The following is a 12,067-nucleotide window of genomic DNA, read 5'->3' on the forward strand; positions in this document are numbered from 1 at the left end:
ACAGATAAAGCAGATAACAAGAAAGCATGAAACTAGGAGGCATCAGTCTCAAAACAAAGGAAAGGGGGTAGGTGTTTTGTCACACAACACACTGCTAGGCTGCAGAGCTATTTCTGCTGCAAGACACTGTGGTTGCTATGAGTTTACATAGATTTCAAAAGCAGCAGGAGAAACGCATGGAAGAAAACTCCAAGACACATAATAAATATAAAATGTTCTGTGCTGCCCTTTTACATTTTTCTCTGGTCACTAGTGATTGATTTGGCTCTAGAGACATTGATATGAAGCCTCCATTTGTGTTTTCTATCCACCTTCTGACACCTGCTGGGAGTCACATCTGCTGGAGGGTACATTCCAGACTCTGCAGGTAAATAACTGACCACAGCCCTAGGTGCCAGGGTTTGGCCCAACACCTGGAAACCCATTCCTTCCTTTCTTCTAGCAGAGACAACAGAAATTACAGCCACCTGCACTCAGCCTCCTGGGATGCATAGATTGAAAAAAAAGCAAAGACTTTGTTGTAGTTGTGAATCTGTATGATAATAAAGATTTATATCTCCATAGAGAACAGTGTGACAGACACTGTTCACACAATACCTAGGAAACATCCCTGTCCCAAGGAGTTTATTGTCAATTGGATACCAGCCCTGGGAAGGGAATGCAGGCAGAGGGGTGGGAGCAAGGTGCTGAAACTCAGAGATACAACCAATTCCTCCAGGCCACCAGATGAAGACACTAATCCCTTGGGCCAAGCTAGCTCCTTAAAGGACTTTTCATCCTCTGTATTTGCCATCCAAGACCTGACAAAACATGCCAGAAGACCACAAACCCCTGTCCAAGCCATTCAAGCTCCAGCTGCAATTCTGTTGCAGGATGGCCCTGATTTCCCATGACATGGCTGGGTCTGAGCCACTCCCATGGCTAGCAACTGGACTGTGGGTCAGTGGGGCCCGTGGTCATCTTCCACCACTGTTTAATAAGCTCTTGCTCTCTGCTCATCCTGAGCAGGGCCCCAGCCCCAACACCAGCACATTGGTGGGGGCAGCATGCCACCAGTGTGGATGAGCAGTAGAGCAACCCAGGATACTGCTCCCTTCCCAGCAGCTCCTGCCACTAACCCCAGAGGGAAGATTTTGCCATGAACACCTATGGTCAGTCCAGAGTTCTCATGAACTGGCCATGAATATTAGATGAATGAGCAGAGATAAAAAAAGGAGGGAAGGGCATCACAGAAGTTTAGCCAACAGGATCCAAGGCCTTGGGGTACGCTCTGTTGAAACCCTGGATCAAACACCAGCAGCAGATCACTGACTGATTTGATGGGACATGAACAATAGACCACGAGAAGATTTGCAATATTCCCTGTCCCTCTGCCACCCCTGAGGACAACAGAAGGCAATTATGCAACAGGAACAAAAAAGATGCAGCAAACAGCACACAACAAACCCTCCTTGCAGCCCAGGAGTGTGCTTGTATGTGCCTTGAAACTGGAGATGCCAACACAGAGGTCCCGTGCTGTCCAGTCCCCTCAGCCTCAGGATGATGCTACCCAGCTCCCTGCTGCATCACAGGCTGGCACCTCCACCTTGGGTATATAAACCTACACCCAGCTTTTGTGGGTTCCTCACCGTTTTGTTTTGCTCATGGAAGGAAGTCCTGGAAATGTTAAGGTTGGCTAAATGGGGCTTTTAAAAGTGCAGTGCTTCCTGGGGCCTCTCCACCAAAAACCAGCAAAACAACAAAAGCCCTTCAGCTGACCAAAGGGTCTTCATGCTGTGGGCCAGAGAATACGTGGGGAAAGGCACCACAATCCTCAGCACATGAAAGCAACAGGATGGATTTGATAAGGAACAGTCAGGGGATGAAGAGAGAGGAGGAGTCCCACGAGCCAACATCTGCCAGAGCAGCAGACCCGACAGTCCTGAGAGTTTACTTAACATGTCTGATCAAAAGCTTTGGGAGTCTTGTCTGTGTTAAGTACTACCAGATGCAAAATCAGCAGCAAGATGAGAAGTGTATTAATAAACTAAGGAGGCACATAAAGTTATTTGAAAACTGAATGGGGAAGGTGGGGAGAGAAGGGGGAGAATAAAACAAGTTTATTTTTCCATTAAGGCAATTTAATATTCTCCGGGTGGAGTTACAATTACTTGTCCTTGGGAATTAAATTGAATTTGTGAAACACTCCTGTTCATCAGCAGAATATACAATAAGAACTGGGATATATAATTTTTTTTCTTTATACTTTGGGCAAGACAGCACTACCTGTCTGTCCACAGGGCAAGAACAGCTGGCCATGAAGTTTTTTTGACCCAGCATGACTTTCACTGACTTTAACTAACTTTACAGCAGCAGGGAATATATCCCTTTTCTTTTAATTAATGCAATTACATTAGGACTCATTATTGACAATTATGGTGACTGTTAAAAGTTTCCCCTTTCTTTGCCCACTCCCCCACCAACTTAAAATCTGCTCCAATATCGTCACAAATTAATGTCTAATTAGCCATCAAGCAGAGCTGATGTTCCCCACAGAGCATTGCTGCTAAAGAAAAACTGAGAAATAGGAGAACATAGAGGATATTTCATCATCTGCCTCCAAGGGGAACCATAACCAAAGAGCAGCCAATTACCCCAATACAGCTGCAAAGTTTAATCAATGTAGAAACCAAACACCTCATTAGGTGTCCCCTGCAATAACGGAAGACCTTCCCACTGACTCATATGACATGAATGTTACATTTTAAAAGATTCATTGGTGATATGAAAGAGCAGAGACTCCCTGCATCTTCACATCCTAGCCAAGTCCTGATCTTCATCTTTCCTTTTCTGGCATAAGAAAAGAGGTAAGAGGAGGATGCCTGGGACAGCATGGCATGTGTCTGACAAGCCACAAATTGCACACACCTGCACACAAAGCAATCTGTCACACCCAGCCCCACGACTCTGCATTTATATCCAGAGGGGAAAACCACACCAAACACCATCTCCCACCAGGCACAAGGAAAGCACAGAGCTGAAGGTGATTTTACTTCTTTCAACACTTGTTGTGAGTCTGACATACTGTGTCCAGCATGTGAGGCAGTAGCTTAGGAATTTGAGATGCCCCAAAAAAGCAGAAAACAGCTGAAAAGGAGACACATAGAGAACTCACTTGGTTTCACCTATGAAGGAGATGGAGTAGCTGGATAGCAATAACTAAACAGTTTCACAGAATGAAAATGCCAGATATCACAAGACTGTCCAATCTAGCAAAACAGAAAAAAACACACAGCAGTCAGGAAGCCAAAGCTAGGGAAATTCCATTTAGAAATAACAGATATGCTCATTTATGTGTAATACTGCTGGCAATTAAATGTTAAAACAAACTTCCAAGATTTCTCCACCCCTTGATGTCAGTGGATCAAGGCTGGATGCCTTTGGTCTCCCTGGGTGACCAGGCAAAGCTTTATGATCTGCAATAGGCAGAAGGGCACAGCTGACAATTTAATGGCTCTGCCTGGCCCCCACCTCGGCAGAGGTGAGAAAGAAACAGCTCTGACAGTCCATAAAGATCTACTGACATCATTTTGTGTTTGCACCAGTTTAACTGGAAATTAAATTTACATGAACAAGCTCTATCCCACACAAGACTGCATATTGTGACAGTTAAATAAAGAGCTTTTTAAAAGGCACACGTCTCAGGCAATTTAAATCAAAAAAGATAGGTTTTGTTAAAGCTACCAATTTCAGAAAATTAAGGTTGACTAAAACTGTTTTTAAAAACTCCTTTTGGAATTTAATCACATATTGGAAACCCATATGCAGCTGTTTGTGTCACCTGCAAAAAGACTGTATAAAACATAAGCATATGCTTAATTTTACACGTGTGCTTAAGTTCTATCAACTTTAATGAAGTTTGAGCATACAGCCAAGCTTCTCTGAATATGAGAAAGCATTCCTGAGCATGGGCTGTGAAGCTATTAGGAAATCACCAATGAGAAAAAAAGTAAAATTAAAACTGGCTGGTCAATTTTCACAGCCTGAGTAAGAACTAGGTCCAGAAAATAAACTTATAACATATTTCTGAATATGTTTGCTTGTTTTGCTGTAATAGGAAGGGGTGAGTGCCAAAATGTTTGCAAGGATTCCCAGAGAACCTGGCAAAATGTCAGCAAAATGGATGTACAAAACTACATGACAGTCAATGGCTTGGGTTTGGCTTCTGAGGAAATGAATCATGATAAAAATCTACTGAATGTCTCAAAGCTAAGAGGAGGAAAATCAGAACTCTGCCTCAGTCTACACATTTTTGGGGTGGTCAGTGGCTGCAGTTCATGGGGCAGGCAGGCCTCAGCTGGGCAAACCCCACAGTCTGATTCACTGAACAAGGTTCTTGACTTCATGAAATTTGCAATCTCATTTTCCAAACCATTAGGCTCACTTCCACATTCCCTTCAGGGCTGCCAGATGTGTGTCAGGTATTGGATTTGGCTGGCTGACCATGGGGTTTTATTTCTTTTTTAACAACAACTGTCTTGTTTGGACACCTTACATTCTACACATCTCCTAGAGTGGGAACCTCAGCTGAAGAAAAGGGACCCAAATCACATAGAAAGCTGAACAATAATTTGTGCTGCCCTAAAATGGAATCCACTGTGCAAATCCCTCCTGGGTGAGTTTCAAAGTTTGATGTTGTCCACATACAGATAAATGAATGTAAAGTGATGTCTTTCAATTAGAATTCATGCTTCAGAAAAGCACACATTAGACCTCAGGAAAACAGCATTTAACTGTAATTCTGCTGGGGTCAACATGCCACAGAAGCCAAACTTCTGCCCCGAAAGTGTGTTCCTTACCTAAGTGTCTTTAAGAAGCTCACCTCAGAACTGACCACAGCTGCTCCCTGAAGGCAGCCCTACCACCACCCGTGGGAGACCCAGGTATCTGCAGACCTCAGCAGTGGCATCCTTCAGGAACACACAGAGAGAGAACTGCAGGGCTGAACTGGAGGAGTTTGCAGAGCCAGAGACAGGGGGAGGAAGGGGCAAGCAACTCAGGAGCTGAGGAGGAAGGCCAGACCTTTAATGTGACAAGACGTGAGACAGTTTCCATGGCAAAAGAGAAATGTGGAGATGGAGAGGGAAGGAGCTGTGCCTCAGGACTGCTGAATGAAAGGAGTTTGTAAAGCACCTTTGTTGCTTACTGGCCTCAGCAACACTTGGGAGTTGCAACAGCTTTCCCAAACATTTATATTTTACTTCTCTCACCATTAAAACCAATACTAAAGCCGTCACATGATGTTTTCCAGATGCTTTTCCTTACCTGTTGTGTGTTAAAGCTAATCAACATCCTGCATTTTAATCAGCAAATCAAACTGGAAAATACAATTGTGGAGAATGGTCTTTCAAAGATGGAGTTTTAAGGTAGCAGACACTTAAAATCACGTCTGGAACAAATTCCTTCAGCTCTGGCTGCAACATTTGTCCCTGGTATTTCTACCATCTTCCAGCTTGCTCAGTCACTGTGCCACACACTCCTCACAGAGGCAACATTTTCTAACAACAAAACCACCCTTCATGGCAGCTGAAGCTGTTTTTCACCAGTGATGGAAACTGAAAAACAGAGACAGGAACCTGCATTTCAGCCACTTCCATTCTTGGAAATTAGATGCTCTCACAACTTCTCCATAACCACATCTCATTGCTGCCAGATAAAACTTTCATCAAAAATAGGATGAAGTTTGCCCTACTCTTTGAAAAACTCCAGGGCTCTAAATCCAAATTTAGGCCACAATTGGATTCCCCAAGCACGAGAGTTCTATTTCCTTTTATCTTGTATGGCCAAAGCTCCTTTCTACACTGCACAGCATCAGAGTACTTAAAGCACCAGACCCAAGGTGGGAATCTGACTCTGCTCTGTCACATTCCAGACTACCACTATGCCCAAGATGCATGGAAAGACTGACTTTCTAAACCACCTTTTCCAGTCCCAGCCAGCTTCAAAAAAGAGGCATAATAATTTATCTGCTGCAGTTTTTAGCATTCTTTCTTGTTACTGACAGTCTGTTTTAGTCTTGCTGCTGCATTATACTTCCCTAATGCAACACAGGCTACCCAGGATCGGGGACAAGAGCAACCCATCTTGCAAGAGATTTTTCCTAGGACCTGTTAACTCAACTGCAGACTTGAATAACACTCAGATATGGGAAGAATGAAAAATTCTTCTGCATTGGTCATGTTATCTCACTCTGTCACATCACACAGCTCATCTGCTTTGATAGGAGAATCCTCACATCTTCATTATCTTTTTATTTTCCCTCTGCTTAAATAATTCTACCTTAGATACAATTATGTATTTGCTTGCTTTTGGTCTGTCACCAGCCAAACTCTGACAGAATAAAATTGCTTGCTTTTTCTGCATGCTCTCCATGCCTCCACTTTTACTTTCCACATTCATGTCTCTATTACCCATGGGTATAATCCAGGTTACAGATTAAACTCTCTGCAGGTACCTGCTGTGCCTGAGTCCATCATTTTCAGTGTGCCAGTGGAGTGGATTTACCAGCTGGGATGGATTTAACTTGATCAGCTCTGACCATCATAAGCAGCAACATTTCTGACCTTTCTGTTTCCTCTCACAACTTTTTAGTAGGTCCCATACCCATATTTACACATGATCTGTACCAGGCTTTTGCTTTCTTCTGTTCCTTCACCTCATCACCTGCTGTATGGCAGATTACCAAAAGCTGCCCTGTCTCATCTCTGAAAGCATCTCCAAGCCTCAGCCACAGAGTTCCCCTGCCAAAGAAGGTACAAGTGTGCAGGTCCTGGCACATCCTGTGTGCTGGGTGACTGTATTAAACAATAACATAACAAATACATTAAATAACACGGTAATAAGCATGATGAAAATAATGAGCACAGTTAACTGTTTGGGTCCTTGCTTACTTTGTAGTCCTTGCTGAGAGGTTCAGCTATGGTGCATTATAACGTTGCTAAGATATTAATAGCCAGGCAGGGAGATGAATGGCAGGCTCACACTGCACAATTAAAACTTTTCCAGTTTACCCTTTCAGTAAAATTTGTGGTTTATAATAAGCATCTTTGTCTGTTCTGAAGAGAGTAAGAATTGGAAAGTTACATGGATGGGAACAGAGGTTCATTAAAGATTTAAAATAGAATGTGGTTTGGCATTGTAAAATAAATGTGTATAAGATGGGATGCATCAAGAGCTGCCTGAAAGAAGTGCTCAGTGTTCCCTTCCTCTTGTGATCCTGGATCTACTGGTCATGCTACCCACAAAAAGGGAGGAAAAAGCAGCAGGGATAAAACGTGGATGGATGCTTGCTTCCAATAATGTGAAAGTCTGCTCTGTATCCCCACTCATGATTCATTTCTCATACATATATCTATAGGGTGTAAATATATATATACACACTTAGAAGAAATGCATGCATTTTATCTCTCATGCATCCAAATATTCATCAACATATACAGATGTTATATTACTGATTTTCCTCACCCTAGAACCTAAATCCCCCTATTGCAGAGCAAACACTTATTGACTTGTAGAGACGCAGTGAGCATTTAAACATTCAGAGAACATACATGTTATTTGTTTAAATGTAACTTAGAGCACAGCACATTCCTGTTTCTCAAACACATGAGGAAGGCAGGAAAGAAACAGATAAAAAGCATTCCTGCAAAGCCAAGGTTTGAGTAAAAGGGTTAACATTACCAGGTAATTTATTTATCCTGTTGGACACAGCTTCAATTTAGATAAAAGGCAGATGCTTATCACATGGATTTTAATAAATCAGGTTAGAAGCCACAGAAATCTGTAAAAGCTCGAATGGCAAGCAATGTACACAGAGTGTGGCTTTATTTACAGAGTTTCTGGGAGTTACTGATCCCTCCTGGAGTCAGGCAGCCCCGCCAGCAGTGAGAGCTGCCCTGTGGCACCAACATTCCTTGCCAGCAAGCACCTACAACCAGGCCACTAATCCCGATGATTAACAAAATCTAGCACTAGAGGGAGGCTGAACACATGTTCTGCTCTCTTTGGCCTTTTCAGCTTCTCCACACATTAAAAGGCAGGTGATTTAAAGCAAGCCTAGCACCAGCAGGCAGAGCTCAACCACTGAACAGCAGATGAGCTATTTAAGGCGGCAACCCCCAATGCCAAAATTCATGCTCTTTCCTCCCCAGCTATTTGCCAAGATGGGCACCCAAAATTCAGAAATAAACTTTAAAAAAAAAAAAAAAAAAAAAAAAAACCACCAACCAAAACCAATTCCTGTGTTCTGGCTGTTCCTTCAGCCAATGAGTCAGAGCCCACAGAGGCACCGCCGCCGCCGCTCGCGGGGAGCGGAGTCAGACGCGAAACACCTGGCAGCCTCTCCCCAGCAAGGATGAGGCTCTCGCTCCTCACACCTATCAACACGTTCCCACCCTCTCCCAGCTCCGAGGAGCAGTGAGACAGGTCTCCTCGGAACAGCCTCGCGGAGGAAGGCGCACACGCCTCCAGAACGCGCTGCAGCTTCTCCCCCTCCAAAACTCCTTGGCCAGAGGAATTTGAGCCCTTTGGCTGATTTTCTGCACATCACAACAGGACAATACCACTGGAGAGTTCAGTAGGTCTGAATGTGGGCATAGTTCCCTGCCCATGTAGCTGCAGCCCCTCCAAACATAGATGGTTTTAACAAGAACTGGTATATTAAAATTCTTTATATCGCACTTCATGCAACTGTTCAAAGTCCAATTTTTTCTTCACTTTAACCCCCAACCTAAAGCCACTTCTTCACATCTGCTTTGATATATCCCAAATTGTTCCTATGTTCAGGCACTGATGGTGTTTAGTCATTAATCTGCAGTTATTACAGTAATGAGGTTCTGGGATGTAGCAGGCAGAATTGCTCTGGGACACAGGAGATCTCAGTCTTATTTTTAGCCTGCTACTGGTCAGCCTGATGACCTAGGCAAAGCACTTTCCCTGCTCCAGCTTCCTTATCAGGAAGAGAGTGGTATTTCTTTTGTCAAGTGTTTTGTGGCCTGTCAATAAAAACCATGCTGATAACAGCTGGGGGTTGCTGGGAAAGAGGCGCCATCCCAGCTCAACACAATCCTCTTCTTCCCATGCTGTGGCAGCATCTCAGATCCCAAAAGAAAACCAGACCCATCTGCAGATGCAGCACGTGCAGGTAATTAGTAGAGATCTCTAAATGGAGGTTTTCCCAAGGTGGCCCTTGGCAAGTTGGCAGCTGAGGGTCCCATCTGCTTTGAGCCACCCAGATCCTGCCCTAACATGAAATGCTGGGCTCTGACCCTCCCCTTTAAAGAGAACCAGTCATTTCAAAGCCATAGCACCCATGACTCCTGAGACAACCTTCATGAGGACAGGGCCTGGGACAGGGACTGGCTTTTCACACGGCTGGGCAGCCCTGCCTGGCAAGGAAGGAAGGAATTGCCAGAGCCACGAGTGAGGGTCCCTCTCTGCGAGCAAACAGGGTGCTTGAGAGGCAGCAGATGAGAATTTCTCACTTTGGCTTTCCCTGGCTTGGGCAGATGCCTGTTTAGAAACTAGAAGGCAAAAACATAATAAAAATCTGCCTCCCTCCCTCCCAGATCTATCTATTTCCCTTTGACAAACAGTGATTTCATTTTTCTTCCCGTCCAAAATTTTTTTTTTTCTTTCTCTTTCAAACTGAGCCCAGGCCAACGTGGCAAAAGGCTCTTTGCTCATGTCCTTATTTGTCAAACACGCCACCACCACGCCCTCACCACCATTCTGGGAACAAGTCCTTGCCTTCCCCCACTGCAGCCAAAGGGGAACTTCCCAACACAACTCTCCCCCAGCCCAAACACACTCTTTTAAAAATAAATATTGCCTTTTCTTTCCTTTTATTTTTATTCCAAAAAAAAAAAAAAAGGCATTCCAGTTAATAAGAAAAGAGTTTAAATTTCCTTCCCCTTTCCTCCCCACAGCCCTGAGGTGAATCCGAATATGATGGATCTAGATGGGAAAACAGAAATTACAAGAAAATGCCAGATCTATCACCAAGGTATTTTATGATCCAGCCCTCCTCTAATTTCCATCAGAGCATAAGTCAGATACTAAAGTACCTTTTTGGATCTGATCCTAAGTGGCCAGTTCCACTGTCCAAATAGAGATCCAGAGATAAACAGGTCTATGAAAACTCGGTATTATTTTAACTGCTGCTCTTAAGCTACAGCTTGAACTGTAATAAGCTGTGCAGCTTTCAGCCCTCTGGTAACAGTAACACACAAACTGATAATAAACTAAACATTTATCCTGCTGTCCTCATCACCTTAACACTTAGTATAAAAAGCTTTACCTGGAGCCCCACAGCACACATACTTCATAAGCTGTCATCAGCACCGCACTATCCAGAGAGAAATTTCTGATGTAAAACGGCTGATTTGATGGAACAGAGGAATTTCAAACTCTGGAGTAGATCTGGAGGGCTCTCACCAGGTCCACAGGGGCCAGACCACCCATACAGCAGCCTCGGGTCTGGGCAATGCTCAGGAACTGGGTCTGCTGCTCCAGTGCTTACATTTAGCAATGGGGAAACTGAGGCACAAAATTAAATGGTCTGGCATTGGAGAGCAAAATCAGCCTCTTGGAGCCCAATACAACACATGGTCATGAGATTCCTGATTCCAGACAACCATGTCCTCACAGCAGAAGGAACACAGCCACCATTCACTCTGCTCCTTTAGCACAAGAACACCTGTCCAGAGTTGAGAAAATTACTGTGTTTGATGCACAAAGGCGTTGGGCAGCTTTCTCCAGCACCACCTGCCCTTTTCCTCCTCTCTTGGGCTTTACATCTTGTTTCAGCATGACTTTGGCTGCTCCTGATCTCCTACAGAAAATGGAAGGGAAAAGGGAATAGGTGACCTCTCTGGTCACAGATGAAAGACAGGGAGCCCTGTTTGCTGCATAAGAGTATATTTGGGATGGTGACAGGCAGGCCTGCTCAGGTACAACTGCTAGGCTCACCTTCCTCTGAGCAGGACACCAGGCAAAGGAATCCTGCTCTAGCCAAGCTCTTGCTAAAACCCAAAGACTGAACACAGCTCCAGTCCCAGTTTCCCAAAGCCAGAGAGAAAGGGTGTGACAAATAGCAATTCCATGAGTTCAGAGGAAAGAGCTGTCCTGCTGAGTGGTTCTACCAAGGGGCACATCCCTGTGACAGCCTCGAGTGGCTCAGGAGCCATGACAGGAGGGAGCTCCTTTCAATAAACACACCAGTCCCTCTCCTTGGGTGACCTGGGAAGGGGGAAGCCTGCCCCTGAGGAATTCTGTGGGGCACTATGACCCCTTCCTGCTGCCCAGGCTCCTGTGCAAGCACCATGCAGGCAGTGCCCTGCCTCTGCCAGGAGCCTGCTGCTCCACGGCTTCCCAGGGCGCTCTGAAAGCTCCCCTGCTCCCACGGGGGCCACTCTTCTCAGAGAGATAAAAGACAGAACAACACTTGCTGGGGAATTACTTCATTCCCCCAAGGCTGGGAATAGCCATGCTCTGTACTTGGCAACGTCCATGACTGCTGCAGCCTTTCCTGGCAAAGAAGAACACAATCCCCATTAACCCCTTCCTGCTCAAAGGCTGCTTCCAACACTGAGCCCATTGCAGGAAAGCCTGAGGCTTTGCCACAGCATCTCAACACCTCGACATGGGCAAGAGATCCCAGTAAGCCCATGAGGGAGGGGAATGTTTTGTTCTTCCCAAGGCACAAGGCAGACAAAGTGAGTCTAGAGTTGGTGAGAGGGTCAGAAACTAAGTCAGGTCCTTTGAATTCTGTTTAATGCCTGCCTGCTGGCCTACTCTCATGTTCAAACCCACCAAGGGATACAGGATTGACACAATATTCCAGGGCCATCAAGGGCAGCCCCATGTCTGTGAATATGTGGTTACACAACTCTCAACAGCCTCAAACCTAGACCATACAATCTTTGTTCTCATGACTTCTTACAGAAGGCTCTTCCAGATCTTTGGAGCCCCAGAGCTTATTCTAAACACCAGCACAAAGGTAGTTTTGGCAAGCTCAGCCTCTTCTGCT

At 44.9% G+C, this 12,067-nt stretch overlaps 1 protein-coding gene across 16 annotated transcripts in view; it reads right to left on the reverse strand.

Annotated features, from left to right (window-relative positions):
• Positions 1-12,067, reverse strand: part of LPP (LIM domain containing preferred translocation partner in lipoma) — a 370,626-nt gene that overhangs the window by 172,337 nt on the left and 186,222 nt on the right. The window lies entirely within an intron of this gene.

This window comes from Haemorhous mexicanus, chromosome 10 (assembly GCF_027477595.1).
Source record: "Haemorhous mexicanus isolate bHaeMex1 chromosome 10, bHaeMex1.pri, whole genome shotgun sequence".
In the NCBI taxonomy this organism is placed as follows: Eukaryota; Metazoa; Chordata; class Aves; order Passeriformes; family Fringillidae; genus Haemorhous; species Haemorhous mexicanus.